Here is an 18,028-nt window from a genome sequence, read left to right on the forward strand (position 1 = left end):
GGTTGTTTTGAGAATCCCACATAATCTTCCCAGATGTCATTAATAGAGGGAAAGTAGCCTTCACTATTATTGAGAAAATTCCTAAGGCCAATTAGGATTAATTTGAGCAAAGGTGAAGCAGGGCATGGTAGCACTAACCTGAAATCCCAGTTATTTGGGAGACAGGAGAATGACAAGTTCAAGACCCTGTCCCAAAATAACGTAGCTCAGGGCTGGGGAGGTAGCTAAAAGATAGTGTTTTCCTAGTATGTGTAAGGCTCTGGGTTCAATCCCTAGTACTGCGAAAAAAATGATTCATAAATTAGGCAACTCCCAGAACCAGCAGCTATTCTGGGGAATGCCAACAATATGATATGACTAGTGTTTATAGAAAGATGGAATTAGAAATTAAGTTCTATAGAAAAATAGAACTCTATTGCTATAGCTTGATCAGTCTGTTTACAACTCAATTGGTTATGGGACCTCCTGCAACCAACCAAAGCTCAATTACTGCAATTAAACTCTCTATTTTATTTTTGGACCCAGTGCAAGTGTCCATCCAGGACCTCCCAGAAAATTTAACAGTTCCCCTCTTGTTTGGGTTCTCTCACTGAGTTACCTTTGGTGAAGGCGTTCCTGCACCTGCTGTCTGACAGGATCACAGCGTGGGGGATGCTGCAGCAGAGCCACACCATCTGGAAACCAGAACCATTAGGAATGTTAAGTGTTTTGTTTATGATATCATGATATGGATAACAGGGCATACCCAATCAATAATAAAAGTACATATTGCCTGAGATTGCAGGAAAATTCCCAGAATGAGACTAAGGATACAATTGAGACATGCCATGAGGTGTGTTTCAATGTCTCAGGATACAAACAATAGTGTTATTCCTCAAGCCTGAACAACAAGAAATATTTATCCCATGGTTAACAATTTACACTAACCCCCCCCCCCAACCCCATCCTAAAGCCATAACCTGTACAACAGCCTAGCTACAGAAAAACAATTGCTGTGCCAACAGTACAGGGACAGCCATACGTAGCTTATGGTATTTTCCCAAGGACAAGAGGCTAATAAAAATACATTCCCCAACCAATAGACCCTCCTTTGCCTTACACAGAAACTTAAGATGAAAATGGAAAACACATAGTTAATATAAATGACAATGGGTTGAGGTGCAGAGCCTGCCCTTTAGTTAAAGATTACAAAGACATAAGAATTGGTATGATTTGACCAAGGATCAAGGAAGTTCTTTAAGAAAGCAGTTAAATAGGTCATATGAAAAAAGGAAATTACCTTGGAAATTAAAATAGAATCATGTAAAATTAATATAATATATTTTAGAGGCACTTCAGAGTAGTAGACTTTTAAATAATAGAATTTCACTAAGTGTATTTTACTGGGATTTTAGAAGTAAGAAAGCTTACCATAAATCATAAGTATGCTTTAAAGTTAAAGGTTAATGAAATAATTACAGGTATGCTGTAAGTTAGAAGTGAATAATAGGTCAGGAGTCATGTAGTCTAGTTGCGTTGCTTAACACCTAGTGATTGAGGTGAAAATCATGATTGGCTAAGGTTACAGAAAAATATTTTGAACAATGTACTCAATATCTTAGGTAATCAATGTACGTTAGAAAAGATTGTAACTCTTGAAAATTATGTAAATCAAAAAAGTTTCAGGCTTTGAAGCTATCTATTAAATACCTGAAAAAACACCTGTAAAAAAAGATTAAAATAAAGGTCCCTCCAGGGGCAGCAGAGATTTCTTCTGGAGGCTGCTCATAACTTGCAATCTGTCATCCCACTCTTCACCCACCCCTCACCCGGCCAGGGCTGGACTTCGGCACACCATCATCTTGGGTCTCTGGTCTCTGTACCTCAGCTGCACTTCTTTGAGTTATTCTAACTGAAGAGAACATTTTAGTACTTGGCAGATGATAGCTACACATTGAACCAAACCAGCCAAAATCTAACAATCAAAAAATGAGCCAGTTGAGCCTGTCCATTAACAAAATAGCCTAGTAGTTAATTGTAATAGTCTCTCTGCAACACCCAAAGTATATATCTACAATCTACTGAGTATTAGCAACTGCAAACTCCTCCCAGTTCAGCTAGTAAATAATCTAGTACTCTATAATCAGGTTAAATAAAGATTAATTAATTAAATTAAGTAAGAACGATTGCTAGAAGGGCCTAGAAGTCTGGTTAAAGCATAATCCCATCAAGTGAAAGAGGTAAACATGAAAATTAAGAGTAAGAGTCTCATGTTGAGTCTTGGGGTCAGCCATCCACATTTAAAGACATTATTTACTTTGGGGGGAACTTCCCTGCTTGGCTTTTCCTTAGTCTCCAACAGGTATACAGTTCTAAGAGTCTGGAGGGACCCCCATAAACTAACAGACTTGGGTTAAGAATGGGGCTTGACTGCAGTATGGGCAGTAAGAAGAACCTGAAGTCCCATCCAAGCAGTCATTGATTTACTTCTAGACAAGTTGATCTTCAGGTTTCAGATTGTGAAAAGTCTTGTTAACAGTTAAAGAGAAAATATTTTAAAAAAAAGAAAATATTTTTTTGCCTGGTGAAAATATTTTTTGCTGGGGCTGTGGCTCAGTAGTAGAGCACTTGCCTGGCATGTGTGAGGCACTGGGTTAGATTCTCAGCACCACATATAAATAAATAAAATAAAGGCCTATCAATCACTTAAAAATAAAAAAACAAGAAACAAAAAGAAAATATGCTTTAGCTCAGTGCATTAAAGCCCTGCAGTATTTAGTCATGTCAGAATTTTGGAGAAAAGGACAGACTCTGCAGTAACTTTTGTCCATTAAAACTAGTACCATTGTCCAAAACAACCCAATTTCAATGTCAAAATGCTATCAATTTTTTCCAGAATACTGAGCATGATAGGAGTAATGGCAGAGTCCCTATTTTATAACACCATATTTTAACAGTTTAATAATCTACCCAGTGAAGTATTGTCACTGGAGATTGCCCCACAAGAAAAACATGTTTGTCAGTATCCTTTTAACTACTTACTGGTGTAACATTGGCATTCCTAGTTGGAAAGCTTTATAATCAGGGAACATGAACTATTGCAAGAATGTACAGGTACTCCACCAAGTAGCAAAATATACCATCTGAAGTTTTGGTAGTCTTCTCAGGATTATGGGCTTGACACACCAAATGTTGGCTGTAAGTCATTTAAGCAATTTTAGAACAAAAGACCTGATAAAGTTTTAAATCCCATCTGGGAATTCGACCCAGAGGTCTTGTGTCTTATTCCCATCCCCACCAAAAAAAAAAAAAAGTAAAGGCAGACCAAATCTGAGAAACCTTGTTTTAACATAGGAAACCAAATTTAATTTTACATACTAACACAACTTCATTTGCCAAAAGCATCCCTTGTACTCCTCACATAAGGAATTCTAGTTTTTATTACCACATTCCTAATAACCCTAATTTCTAGTGGCAACCATCGAGTAAGCTGTTTTGAACTTTTATATCAGCATTTGAAGAGCATCATTTCATGATTTTTAGAAGTATTTCTTCATAAGACAGCATTTTTCATGTCTGTTAACAGACTAAAATACATCTTTTTCCCTCTGTACCACTTAAAAAAAAATAGATGTTCCCACTAGAATTTATTCACTAACAAATGTGAAACTGTGAAGACCAGCACTGGTGTAAGTAAAGGGAAATGGCTGACCCAGGAGTTCAGTCAATCCATTCACCTAGTTGCAGATCCCAACAGTAGCAGCAGACTATCCTTGTTTTCTTCATAGCACTTAGTACCTGGCTAACTTTCTGTATTTTCTTACTTGTGCTGTGTGTGTGCATCTCTTTCTCCTAGGACACTTTATGCAGGAGGTAATTGCATCTATCTTGCTTGCCATTACATTCCTGGCCCTAGCAGAATGTGTTACACATATGATCAATGTTAAATGAACACATTACATGACTTTTCAGTTAACCAAGACACCACATCTTCTTCATGGAAGTGGGAACAGCTATTTTCTTAGGACAGTTTCTAGTAGCCTTCCCCAGTTAAGTCTCTACTAGTCAGAAGCATGTATATGCTATCTTCAGATGCCTCCCCCAATGCAATATAAGATTAGAATGGTTAAGAAACAACTTTCAGCATCTTAATCTCAAAAATGATCCAAACATTCAGATATTTCATAAGTATCCACCACTGAGCTCTCCAAGACCTGAAGTTAAAGACCTAAAGATCGAGACTATAGCAAGTTCATTTACAATTTTTTTAAAAAATTTCATCTTTATTTATTTATTTTTATGCGGTGCTGAGGATTGAACCCAGGGCCTCGCCCGTGCTAGGCAGAGCGCTCTACCGCTGAGCCACAATCCCAGCCCTACAAATTTTCTTTTGTTTAATTTACTCATTAATTGTGCTTGAATTGCTCATTAAACAAAGCCATTGAATTAGTTAAGAAAAGCCATCCTAAAATATACTGCTTTTGTATATTGATCAATTTCAAGGTTCCTGAAGAACAGCAAAATGCAAGGCTTTCTGCCCCTCCCCCCACCACCACCACTTTCCTTAAAGATGAGTCCTCTAAGGGGACTCAACCTTTACCCATCTTCTGGAGGCCAACTTCCAACAGGCCTATAGAGCTCACTCCATCTGGACAGACTTGTGACAAGCCATCCTCTATCCTTCATCTTTCAAAAACTTTACTCTGAGGATACCTTCTCACTCCTGCCATTTTACTCATTTCAGCAAGGGGGCAAATTGAGGGACCCTTGCCTTTTCTTTCATCTAGAGCAGTACTTACACAGGTCTATCAGATTTCAGGCCTGAACACCACTGCCTGACCAGACAGAAGTAGAAGTCGAAAGTCCAATTGAGACAAAAGAGTCAAAGGTGAACTTTGTCACCCAGACCTAAGTCTTTGCTTCTAAACTGTAAAAGCTTCCAGTGACTTGGTCTCCCCTTCCATATGCAACGGGAGGCAGCCTTACAAATGGAGCTTCCTCCCACAGGTGGAAGTTTCCTTAAATGAACACAGGGCTTAGTAACTGAAGATAGGTAGCTTTCCAAGCCATAGGGTCTTAACTAAATCACTGAATTCAGGGCAGGTAGCCCATTAGAGCAGACAAAGCCTCCTCTATGCTGCCAAGATACTATTTGCAATTATTCTAAGGTAGATTGAGAAGCAGACTACACTGACCTAACCACTCCTTTTTAAAACAACTCCAAGTCTTAGAAGCTTCTGTGTGCTGGTGAAAAACTTCACCCATTTTTAGAAATCAGGCTCTGGGAGTTCTAATACGTGAATTGGCTGGAGTTACAAATGAAGGAGTTTCTGATCCAGGACCCAGTTTAGTTTCTGCCTGTCCCAAGAAGCCACTACTCCAGGAGTCCCAGGCCAGAGGCTTAACATTGGGGATTCAAATCAGGTCAGGTCACTTGCTCCAAAAACCAAATAGAAGAGGAAGCAGTGAAAAACACAAAAGGAACTTTAACCAGTGAAGACCAGGAAGACAAAGGGACCAGTGTCCTTAGCCCTAACTTCAAGGGACTGACGGTAGTGTTACCGCTGTTGGCCAGTGACGAGTCCTTGCTTCCCGATGTTGAAGAATAACACCAGAGAGCACGCCGAGGCAAGGTCAGAGTAGAAATTAGAAGTTTATTAAAGGACAACAGAAAAGACTTCTCCCGGGGTAAGAAGGGGACCCAAGAGGTGGAATCCGTGGAAGTGCGGTTGTCTCCCCTTTTTATAGTTTTGGTGATGGAATGTAAGGGGGAAGGGTTGGGACACAGGTGGGCCAAACAAGTAATCTGGGCAGGCAGGACTTCATTATCACTTCTTTGGGATGGGCTATCTCCAAATCTGTTGGGGGCTGTTTCCTGGGTTTCATTAACATTTCTTTGGGGTGGACTTTGGCCTAGGCCCTTTCTGGGACTTCATTAACATTCCATGAGTTGTCCAGCGTTTCCGGAATCATTATCAGCATGGCCTCCATTTTAGATTTCACTCGATATGATATTAGACCCGATTTACCTAACTACACTGACTACCTAATTTTAAATCTGGCTTCAGTAGCATGGATGTTTATAGAACGGGGAAGGATCTGGGCATGGTGGCTCACACCTGTAATCTCAGCAACGCAGGAGCCTGGGGCAGGAGGATCTCAAATTCGAGGCCACCCAGTTTTAGAAAATAAAAAGTGTCCCTGAGATCAATCTCCAGTACCAAAATCAAAACAAAGCACAAAGCGGGGGGCAGGGAATAAGGCCAGGAGGTGGGTGTTTGCCTCCTGGAGGCTTTTCACAGCTGCTAAAGCAGGTGATCTTGGTCAGGGTTGGTCTGTTCAGCATTATCTCAGGACGGGTCAGGTGAACCTTGACACAAAGTTGCTCTGGCCTGTGGACTAACTTTGACTTATCACCAGATGTTTATTCATCAATCCTGTTGTTCCTGGAATCCAAGGTGACTCACATCAAAGGAGACAGAGTGGAGGCAGAGAGGCCAAATCTTGAATCCTGCATTTAGCCACCCATCCAACATTTGCAGACAAGATCTAGGTCCCTGTACACCACCACAAACCCTCGGAAGGTCGCATGTCCTTTCTTAGCACAAATTGACCTCATGGTTACACACACTCTCACAGTATAAGCTACTATCAGCTGGAGTTAGTAGGTAGAGGTCTAAACTCCCAGCATTAAGATGAGCTTGGGAGTCTCCATCGACTTTCCAGTGACCTTACCTACCTATTGGTAGTCAGTTCTTTTTTTGTCTGACTCAGACACCTGAGCCCTCTACAGGACCCAGTCCTGTTCCTACTGAACCCAGTCCAGACACTTAAGACTTCCCTTTCTCTGGAGAGGCCCAAAGTCATGAAAAGAGGAATTTTCTAATAAAAATCTTGCAGGAGTCTCAGGTATCTTCAAAGTTGCAATGACAAGAGACTGAGAAGACTTTGGAGCAATGTGCAGAGAGCAAGTGGCTCTCCTGCCTTAGCCTGCATCCCAGTCATGGGAGCCTAGTTCCAGGGGACGCTAGCCTTGCTGAGCCTGGGTAGCTCTGGGGTGGGGCTTGAGAATTTGCATTTCTAAGAGGTTCCCAGCTGGGCTTGACTTTGAGAAGAGTGCCCTAGTTAGTCACATTTTTATTTTTGTAATGAGATGGCCTTGGGGTCTTTCTCCCTCTCCTGAGAATCCGGTACTGAATCGTGCTGGCACTGTGACTGGCTCACCCAGGGCCCCTGCCTGATCTAACTGCAAAGGAGCTCAAAGAATGATCTGGCCCTTCCTGCTTACCTCAAGTGTAAACTTCTGTATCTTGTACTCTCATGCAGTCTACTTGGACAGATTTTGGGTGAGGCTTAGGCAACTGCATTTCCCTCCCTCCGGTACCAGGGATTGAGCCCAGACCTTGCACACTGCCAGGCAAGAAATCTACCTCTGAGCTGGTGTGGTAGCACGCGCCTGTAATCCCAGCAACTAGGGAGATTGAGTCAGGAATATCCCAAGTTCAAAGCCAGCTTCAGCAATTTAGTGAGGTCCTGAGCAACTTGGCAAGGCCCTGTCTCATAGGGCTGGGGATGTGACTCAGTGGTTAAGCACCCCTGGATTTATTCCCCAGTACCAGAGAGAAAGAGTGAGAGATAGAGAGAGAGAGGAGGGAAAGAGAGAGAGGGAGAGAGAAAAATCTACCACTGAGCTACATCCCCAGCAGAGCATCTACATTTCTTTTTCTTTAATTGGTCAGAATCTGATTTATTATTATTAACAACATTTGATATTTTAAACTTTTCAATTCCAGGATTGTATCTCAAAGAAGATACTTTTTTAACTTTTTAAAATGAACTTTAAAAAAAAGAAAAGAAAAGAGAATATCCACTCGCAGCAGAGCATTTTCTACCACAGGGGGTTATTGATTTGTGCAATGACTTTTGTCCTTGGTAAATCTCAATTTTCCATGGTGTGCAATTTTGTAAATATAAGCCAAACTCCCTGGGTCTTTCTTCAATTAATACATACTTTATTGTAAACTTTATCTTTCTCCATATGATTTCACTGTAGACAAGATGGCATGTTGAAAAACTACACAGAGAAAATAATGTACTAATGTCAAACTAGCTTTTGATTAATCTAAAGTTAGCAATTAGTTTTTATTAAAATAAGAAAGCAGAAAAAAAAATGAACTTTAAACTTGCAAGTAGAAGCAAACTGCGTTTCTCATGGATGCCCCAGGCATTTTGCACTTCTTAAGGTGCTTCAGGCCTCTTTAAGCAAAAGTCTCACCAGTCTGGTCTCAGGAAACAGGAGCACAAGTTGATTGAGACAAAACCCTGGGATCGGGCTCTGAAAGTGCTGTTCTTGTGCACGGAAGTGCTTTGGAGGCATTAGATACTTGAGACCTTTCTCAGCTGACAGCATGACCTCTGGTCCTAGTGGGGAAAATAGGAACAGTACCAATAACGTTCCCAGAATAGCTGTTGGGTGTGGAGAACTTCACCCTTGGCCCTTCCGCTACTCAACTACTCAGGGCATTTTGTAGCACAGACGCCCACAGGTTTTTAGTACTGAAGGAGGAAGCTACCTAAACAATCTGGTCCTGATTCCCCTGTTTAGAAATGCAGAGCATACACCTGGGTCTGCTCAGTCCCAGCCCGTCTATGGCCAACACCGGCCTGGCGTCTCAGCCCAGCTGTTTCACCCTCACTCTTGCTAATAGGAGACAGCTGTGCAGGGAAAGCTGCAAAAAGTAGTGGCAGGGCCTGGACAAAGCCTTTCAGAGAAAAGGCCAGTGAAAACAGAATCTGTCAGATGCTAAAGTGGCGACTACATCCAAAATTTTTGGAAACTGAAATTGCAAGCCCCTTAGAGATCAGAGAATCCAATCATCCCATTTCACAGATGAAGAAATCGAGGCCCCTTGAGAGAATGATTTGCACACGATGCGGAAGAGCTGATTCCAGACAGACAGCGAAACAAGAATCCACTTTCTTGATTCCAGTTTGGTATTTTTGTTCTTACTTTTTTTTTTTAACTCCTGCAAGAGTAGATATATTTCATTTCATTTTTTAACCCCCTTTTTATGTTTGCATATAGATATTCTGCTACACACGTTCTTTCCCCATTCAATCAAGAAGTATTTGTTGAACACAGGAAGTGAATGAGACATTTGTTGCCCGAGTAATTATAGAAGTCAGTCTTTAAACTTTCAAAAGTGTTTCCCTAGCTGGACACAGTGGCACAAAACTGTGACCCTAGTGACTCAGGGGAGTGAGGCAGGAGGATCATAAGTTTGAGGCCAGCCTCAGCAACTTATCAAGACCCTATCTCAAAATAAAAAATAAAAGGTCTGGGGATGTAGCTTAGTGATAAAATGCCCTGGGTTCGATCCCCAGTATCAAAAAGCAATAACAAAATAAAAACCAAACACTCTTTTCTTCCCATCAATCACAATTCAAGAAACAGGATTCAATAGACCAGTGAACTGAAGTGGCAGACTATCGTATTGTCCCCAATTCTGTCTCCCTCTCTGAATCCATATCCTTTGCTGCAGGACTCAGCAGTTCCTCCCATTCCAGACACAGAGTGTTCCACCCCACTTTGGCTATGTGACTCACTTTGACCTGTTGTGGGGAAGGACGAGGCAAGACACCAAAGACAGCAGGAACAGATTTATTTGGCTGCAGCCAGGTTCAGAAGGCAAAGCTTTCACTGTAAATCAATCAATCCCCTGAACCCTGAATTCAGGCAGCTTCAGAACTTCATACCTGGTGTGTAGGGGGAGGGGCTCAGAAGTTCAGTCAACAAAAGCAGTTGGGCACTTAACCCTTCAAGGACAGAGCCTGAGAAGGGGAGAGATTCTTCTCCCCTTTCTTCCCTCCCCCTGCCAGCTGTTACCAGGGAGCCTAATTAGTAACATCTTTGTTTACATCTCTGTGAAGCTTAGCCCAAGGCCAAAGGCCTTGTTTAAGGATCTTTCTTTCTTTCTTTTTTACACATATAGAGCACAATTTTTCATATCATGGTTGTACACAAAGTAGAGTCACACCATTCTTGTCTTCATACATGTACTTAGGGTAATGATGTCCATCTCATTCCACCGTCTTTCCTACCCCATGCCCCTTCCCTCCCTTTCCCTCCCCTTTGCCCTATCTAGAGTTCATCTAATCCTCCCATACCCCACCCCCCAACCACATTATGAATCAGCCCCCTTATATCAGGGAAAACATTTGGCATTTGGTTTTTTGGGGGATTGGCTTACTTCATCTAGCATAATAGTTTCCAACTCTATCCGTTTACCTGCAAATGCCATGATTTTATTCTCTTTTAATGCTTAGTAATATTCCACTGTGTATATGTATCACATTTTCTTCATTCATCTGTTGAAGGGCATCTAGGTTGGTTCCACAGTTTAGCTATTGTGAATTATGCTGCTATAAACATTGATGTCCCTGTTAGTATGCTGTTTTTAAGTCCTTTGGGTATAGACTGAGGAGTGGGATAGCTGGGTAAAATGGTGGTTTCATTCCCAGTTTTCCAAGGAAGCTCTATATTGCTTTCCATATTGGCTGCACCAATTTGCAGTCTCACCAGCAATGTATGAGTGTACCTTTCCCCCCACATCCTCGCCAACACTTATTGTTGTTTGTATTCTTGATAGCTGCCATTCTGACTGGAGTGAGATGAAATCTTACGATTTGCATTTCTCTAATTGCTAGAGATGTTGAACATTTTTCATATATTTGTTGTTGATTGTATATTATCTTCTGAGAAGTGTCTGTTCAGTTCCTTGGCCCATTTATTGATTGGATTATTTGTTTTTTTGATGTTAAGATTTTTGAGTTCTTTGTATATCCTAGAGATCAGTGCTCTATCTGATGTGCATGTAGAAAAATTTTTCTCAAATTTTAGACTCTCTATTTACCTCACTGATTGTTTCTTTTGCTGAGAAGAAACTTTTTTAGTTTGAATCCATCCCATTTATTGATTCTTGATTTTAATTCTTGCGCTATAGGAGTCTTATTAAGGAAGTTGGGGCCTGATCCAACTTTTTTGGACCTACTTTTTCTTCTAATAGGCACTGTGTCTCTGTTTAATTCCTAGGTCCTTGATAAAGGATCTATCTCTCTTATCACACTTTACATTTGCAAACACACTTCCTCCTTGAAAACTTTCACAAACTATTATATATATAGTTACTGTACTAGATAGTACATAAATGTGTGTGAAAAACTAGTAAAGGGGTGTTCAGCAACTGAAATGCTGATCTCTTTCAGGCCCATGGCCAAATTTCATTGTTGTAAAATACAGCAACAGGAAATAGGAAGTTAACTACATTGAACTCTTTTGTAGGGATTCTTTTGCTGATGGTCTTTAGACCAATTATGGTGTGGTGGATTTCTGGAAAAACTTAATTAAGATTTTCTGTGGAGGAGGGAGGTGCCACTATAGACCAACAGTGTGTGGGTGGAAGTCACAGGGTACCTGTTCTGAGTCCAAGCTCTTGTGTGTCTGCTCACCCCTCTTTGACTTCCACCACACCATGAGAAGAGCGTGCCCTGGTCAGCCCCATCTCCAGGAAAGGAGAGGAAGGTAGAGCAGGGCCTGCTGTGACCTCACAGGCCTGCTGCCCAGGCAGATCTGTGGCTGTGAGCATGGTAATAAGTGCTGATCACTGCATGCCACAGATTTGGGTGGCTTGTTATGCAGCAGCATCCTCTTAAATGCATCTAGCCATGTGCTGTAGCCTCCTGGTTACCAGGAAGCCAAAAACCGTTCAAAAAAGTCAGTCAGCCTTCCTTCAGCCTTTGCTTCTGGCTGCTTCCAGTGATCTGTCAATGAAACAGCCATTTGGCTCTTGTGGGACTCCTGAGTCTCCATGGTGAACCCAGTGTCAATCATTGAAAATGACAGTGGATGACTCCACACACTCTTGACTTTGATTCCTTTGCCCTTAACAGGTGAATACGCTACCATGCCATCAGTGCCAGGAAGAAATTCCTTTTTGAAGGAATCAAATATTAAAAACAAAAAAGCATGGAAAAATCAGGGCTCACTGGTGTTCTTTATTTTATGATTCATGTTGTTTTTATTAAGTGCTGATTTTATTTTGGATTACAGGATGTGGGGGTGACATATTTTTCTTTTTTTAGAGCTCAGGGTTTTTAACATTTGTAATCTGGCCTTGTATGAATTAAGTGATTTTTTTGGGGGGGCGGGGGGCTCTTGTAATCCCTTTGTTTTCTTCATAACCTTTCCAAGTTCATACTTGGCCTTTGAGCCTCAGGAAAGGGAGGCCACAATAGAAACACAAAGAGAAACGAAATAGTTGAGTATGTTTTAATGTTGAAAGTTCAAGGTTTTGGAGAAAGTACTGGTTTGAAGAACACTTGCCTAGCCCTGTCTCCTGCAACCCGGGGTGGGGTGGGGGGTGGAATCTTTCTCTGCACTGGAGAGAGGAACAAGGGACAGAGGGAACCTAAGGGTCAGAATGTGCTGTGATCTTTGAACCCCAGGGAGGGAGAGCGCAGTAAATGTGGGAATGATGGCAGAGGAGGCCCATGCCTGGCTTTTCTAAGAGGGGCCCAGGAAAGCAGTCAAGGTCCAGAGACCACTCCCCCACCCTACCCAGGTTGGGGCAGGGCAGTGGGCACAAAGTTTGTCTTTGTATCTGAGGCAGAGCCTGAGGAGGCCTGAGCTTCCTGTGACTCTAGAGAGACATGACAGAGAAGTTGCATCTCCCAGTGTCCCTGAAAGGAGCATGGAAGTTAGTTGAGAAACACACCTCGAGGAACTGAGTCTCCCAACCCTCAAGCCAGGACTCTTCTGTGGAGAGTGGAATGGACTAGACAACAAGGTTCTCATGAGGACTGAGCATGTTAACCAGCGTCAGTGCGCAGGCTTCATGCCCCAGCTCCCATGTCCTCACCAGGCACCGTCTCCCTGCATTTAGCAGCCCACAGGCCTGCTGTCCCTGTTTACCTGTAACCTAGTAACATGTTTTCTGCCATCATTTGAATAGATACTTGAAGTAGAGATGATGCTGAGTTTAAAAACAAACAAACAAACATAGAATTATATCTTCATAACCTGAATGAGTGGCCTAAAGTTTCATATTTGCCTCATGAAATTTGATCAGGAAAAACAGCATCCTTGTCCATGGCTTTGCATTCAGCTGTGGTCTAAAGCTATTAAATGGAAAACTCCAGAAAATAAACTCCCAAGTTTTATTTGCATGCTATTCTGAGAGGTATGATGAAATCTCACACTGTACTGTGTGTCTTGCTTGAGATATGAATCAATCCTTTGTCCAGCATATCCACCCTGTATATGCTACCCTTCTGTTAGTTACTAAGTAGTTGTCTTGGTTATCAGATCGACTATTGTGCTATCCCAATGCTTGTGTCCAAGTAACATTTATGTAGCAAGCTAACCTTACATCACAATACCTACATCATTCACCTCACTTAACTTCATCACGCAGGTATTGTATCATCTCACATAATTATAAGAAAGGTGAATACAGCACAAGAAGATATTTTCAGATATATAACATAACTTCTATTATTTATATATTATTTTATTATTTATATATTTATTGTTAAAATTGTTCTATTTAATAATTCTAACTAATCTACTCTATCACTAATCTGTATCATTAATTTATATATATCAATTACAAATTCAGCCTTATTTATAAAATAAATTTTATTATAGTTTTATATGTGCATGGAATTTGGTATCTGCACTTTCAGGCATCCACTGGAAGTTGGGGAGGTGTCTGTCCTAGTTAATCTCCCTTTTCCCCTCTCTTTTCTTCCCTCACCCCACCAGCTTGCTGTACCCTCTGACTTCTACTCTTGGGCTACAGTGTCACCTTTTTCTTCTGTTGCCTTTTCTCCTTTTAAACTTCAAATCCATCCAGCATCCCTACTTAATCAAGCCTGCAGCCCTGGTGGTTTGAGCTGAAAAGGTGCTTTGGAGGAGGAGCCTGAGCCTCCCTGGCCTCCCTGTCTTCCCTGGTCCTGTGCCAGTTTGTTTGCCCACGCAGAGCTGCTCACTTGCGGTACCGCCCAGACGGCCCTTAGTTAGCTGCATGTTTTGTTCAGTGTGTGCTTTTTTTAAAAAAAAAAATTATTTCTGATTTGTGTCAGGACATGAATTGCAGCCAGCACACGTGTGAGCGCCTCCAGGCTAGCCGAACAGGCCCACCACCAGGGCCCAGGCCAACCTGTCTCCTCCTCCATGGAGAAGAGTCTGAAGTATTCAGGTTTTGTTCCAGGAATCATGAAGTTCGTGTCAATTATCTTCTTCAGGGTTTTTGTTTTGTTTTGGTACCTGCGATTGAACCCAGAGGCACTTAACCACTGAGCTACATCCCTAGCCCTATTTAAATTTTTTAAAGACAGGGTCTCCCTGAGTTGCTTAGGGCTTCCCTAAGTTGCTGAGGCTGGCTTTGAACTCGGGATCATCCTGCCTCAACCTCCAGAGCCACTGGGATTACAGGCGTGCACCCTGTGCTCAGCCTTCTTCAGTTTTTAAAGTAGAAACATTCCTTGAACTGGACCTGGATTTTGGGTGGGACCAAGTTTAACTGGTGAGGCTTCTGGGATGATTTTGAAATCAACAAGATGATAATCCTGAGAAAGAGGCTGGATGTTTTAGTATCCTCCCTATTACACACGTGTAAGGTTTATTCTGATAAGGGGTATGCAGCACTCACCAGAACACCAAAGGAATCCATGACACAAAAAGTTGAAAGCCGCTACCTCAGAAGGAGACCGAGGTTTCTGGTGTTGATGGTTGGTTCCCGTATAGTTTGTACTTTGTTGTTTTGGCACTAAACCACTGACCCATATCCCCAGCCCTTCTTATCATTTGTTTATTTTTTTAATTTTAAGATAGGGTCTCACTAAGTTGCTGAGGCTGGCTTGGAACCTGCGATCCTCCTGCCTCAGCCTCCTGAACCGCTGGGATTATACGCCTTCACCACTGAGCCCAGCTGTGTCTTGTTTTTTGCAACAAGAATTTGAAGCACCTTAAAATGAAGTTGTGCAGCAGGACATTTGTCAGAGGATCAGAAAGCTACACAGAGAGGGGAATGCTGGGACAGCATGTGGGTCAGCATTTGGCAGAGAGGACAAAGAACACACAGTCCTTTCTCTGTAGTCCCCACCATATGAACAGTCTCTGGAACATCGAAAACACGGAGCTCCCAGCTCCCTAACAATCCAGACAGCAACAGGCCAGGGCACGCGGGTCCCACTGTGTGACGATACGCAGCACCAGTCACAGGGCAGGGGGACTCTGTGGCATTAAACCCCACAAGACATGAATCCAAAGTGAAGGCCTTCTCATGTGACATGTCATCCAACCTATCTGGGGAGTGACTCTGTCAGCCGGGCTGGCCAGGCAGTGACCTCTGTCCCTGCTCCCACCTGTCCCTCCCACAGCAGCAAGCCCAGCTCCCCGGGCAGCACCTCAGGCCTGGCAGGACTGCTCCTCAGGCAGCTCAGCCTTAACCTCCTGTCCTCTTGCTCTAGTCCAAGTCCCCCAGAGGGCCCGGAGGGGCCCCAGAGAAAGGAGACAGGAAGCCAAGTGGGATTGACCTAGCTCAGCCCTGCAGCCTGCAGAGCCTTCTCAGAGGGGCCAGAATGGCTCACTGCCAGGGTGACAGGCCACTCTGAGTGCTTACAACTGGCTGCAGGTGCCAGGTGGTGGACTGCTCGGGGCACATCTGTGTCATCTGCCTCTGTAGTATGGTGGCTGCCCCTCATAGGAGCCCAGATTCCTCAGATCATGGCCAGCACTGCCCAGAGCTCCTCTTTCCTGCTCCCTCAGCCATCACAAAGTGCCACTGCAGCTGGCTCAGTTTCAGTCTGCTCAGGTGCCCTCACCACTTACCATGGCCTGATGTCTTACAATGGGAATTCATTCCTTATAGTTCCGGAGGCTGGATGTCCAAGATCAGGCAGCAGCACATAGGATTTCTCCTAAGACCTCGCTGCTGCAGACAGCCGCCCCCTCACTGTGTCCTAGCGGGGTCTTTCCTCTGCATCCCTGGCGCCTCCTCCTCCCATAAACACACCAGTTGTGTTGGAATGAGGCGCCATCTTATGGCCTCATTTAACCTCAATTCCTTCTTTAAAGGTCCTACCTCACGATACCATCACATCTGGGGTTAAAGCTTCATGTATGAAGTTGAGGGACAATTCAGTCCATAACAGCAGCAGAGTGTATGAGGCTGTCCCAGGAGCAGGTAAGAGCCACATGTGCTGGAAGTTTTCCAAGAACAGCTACTCAGTTAAAAGTGCAGAGCACTCCCACAGAGAGAGGCCTGGCCTCCCTCTCTGTCCATCTGAAATATGGACAAGTTCTTGGTAACAACTTGAACTTTGATCCCAATGAAGCAAATTTTAAAAGTCCATTTCTTCTCCAGAAGAGGTGCTATTGGGTACTTTGGTTTGATGAAGTACTGTTTAACCAAGCAGAATGACAATTCCCTGTCCTTTTCAAAAGACGGACAGTATAGTCCCAATTGGGTAAAAAATGACAAGTTTGCGTATAGAAAAAAGACTGAAAAGCCATCTACAAAAAAAGGTTGTGTTAGTCAGCTTTCCACTACTCTAACAAATACCCAAGGTACTCAATAAGTGAGAAAGTTTATTTGGGCTCATGGTTTTGGGGGTGTCAGTGCGTGACCGATTGGCCCATTGCTTTGGGCCTGCAGTGAGGCAGCAGATCACGGCAGGAGTGTGTGGTGGGACAGCGCTCGCCTCATGGCTAGAAGGAAAGAGAGAGCAGAAGAGCTGGGGTCCTTCAGGGTGCACCCCCCAATGACTGGGAGTCCTCACAGTAGGCTCCAACTTTTAAAGTTGCCACCAGCTCCCAATAATGCCGAGCTAGAGACCAAGACTTTAATACTAAAGATTGAAATTATAGCTAAGGTCAAGAGTAGTTACCCCTGGGGGGTGTGATTCTGAAATATTTTTATTTTATGATTTTCTCTGTTTGCTATTTTTCCATCTAGAATTTTATTATTAGAAAAATTCAGTAAGTTGCCAGGTGTGGTGATGCACACCTGTAATCCCAGTGCCTTGAGAGGCTGAGGCAGGAGGATCAGGTTCAAAGCCAGCCTCAGCAACTTAGCTATGCTGTAAGCAACTCAGTGAGACCTTGTCTCAAAATAAAAAACAAAAAGGGCTGGGGATGTGGCTCAGTGCTCAAGTAGCCTTGGGTTCAATCCCTGGTAGCAAAAAAAAAAAAAAAAAAGCAAGTTGTTCAAATCAATCAATAAAAATCAATCAATAAAATTACCATTTGGAAATATGTAGTAAATGCAGTGCTTTTTAATCTTTTCAGACACTAGAAAAATGTTGTTTTTTTTTTTTTCTGAGACTGCCAGGTGGTCCTTCAGGGTCATGTGGCACAATGGCAGCTCCCTCTGCAATAGAAGGCTCCCTCCAATCTGTGTGTCTCCATAGTTCAGAAACAAATAGGAAGGGCAGTGTCAGTCCCCCGCTGGGGAGAGCCCTGCAGCCCACTGTGAGGAGCTCCATCATCTTGTGTTGTTATGGCAGGGAGACTGGCCAAATAACTGCTAAAGAAAGGTACTTTTTTTTTTTTTGTACAGGGGATTGGAACCCAGGGTGCTTTATCACTGTGCTATATCCCCAGATCTTTTTATTTTGAGACTGTGTCTAAGTTGCTTAGGGCCTTGCTAAGTTGCTGAGGCTGGCCTTGAACTTGTGATCGTCTTGCCTCAGCCTCCTAAATTGCTGAGATTACAGTATGTGCCATTATACCAGGCCTAAAGTTACATTTTGATAAATATCTCTAAAAATTATAAAACTATAGATCTAGGGTTGGGTTGTAAAATGAGTCATTTGGAATGGATGGTCTTTGCAATTAGCTCTCTTTATAACCTTAAGAAATGAGGGCTGGGGATGTAGCTCAGTGGGAGAGCACTTGCCTGGCATGTGTGAAGCCCTAAATTCCATCCCTAGTACCACACACAGCACTCCCCTCTTCCCTCAAAAAAAGTGAAACGTAATGGTACTG

At 42.9% G+C, this 18,028-nt stretch overlaps 1 long non-coding RNA gene across 1 annotated transcript in view; it reads right to left on the reverse strand.

Moving 5' to 3' along the window:
- LOC124101786 (uncharacterized) overlaps positions 1-16,312 on the reverse strand; it is a 23,347-nt gene extending 7,035 nt beyond the window's left edge. Inside the window, exons 1-2 of the long non-coding RNA XR_006854706.2 lie at positions 16,125-16,312; positions 599-674 (exon numbers count right to left, since the gene is read on the reverse strand). This is a non-coding gene — a long non-coding RNA (uncharacterized LOC124101786). The remainder of the gene's footprint in view (positions 1-598; positions 675-16,124) is intronic.
- Between the last annotated feature and the right edge of the window lie 1,716 nt (positions 16,313-18,028).

The sequence above is a fragment of the Marmota monax genome, unplaced genomic scaffold (genome assembly GCF_021218885.2).
Source record: "Marmota monax isolate L192 unplaced genomic scaffold, Marmota_monax_Labrador192_F-V1.1 WCK01_AAM20220418_F8-fsc00052, whole genome shotgun sequence".
In the NCBI taxonomy this organism is placed as follows: Eukaryota; Metazoa; Chordata; class Mammalia; order Rodentia; family Sciuridae; genus Marmota; species Marmota monax.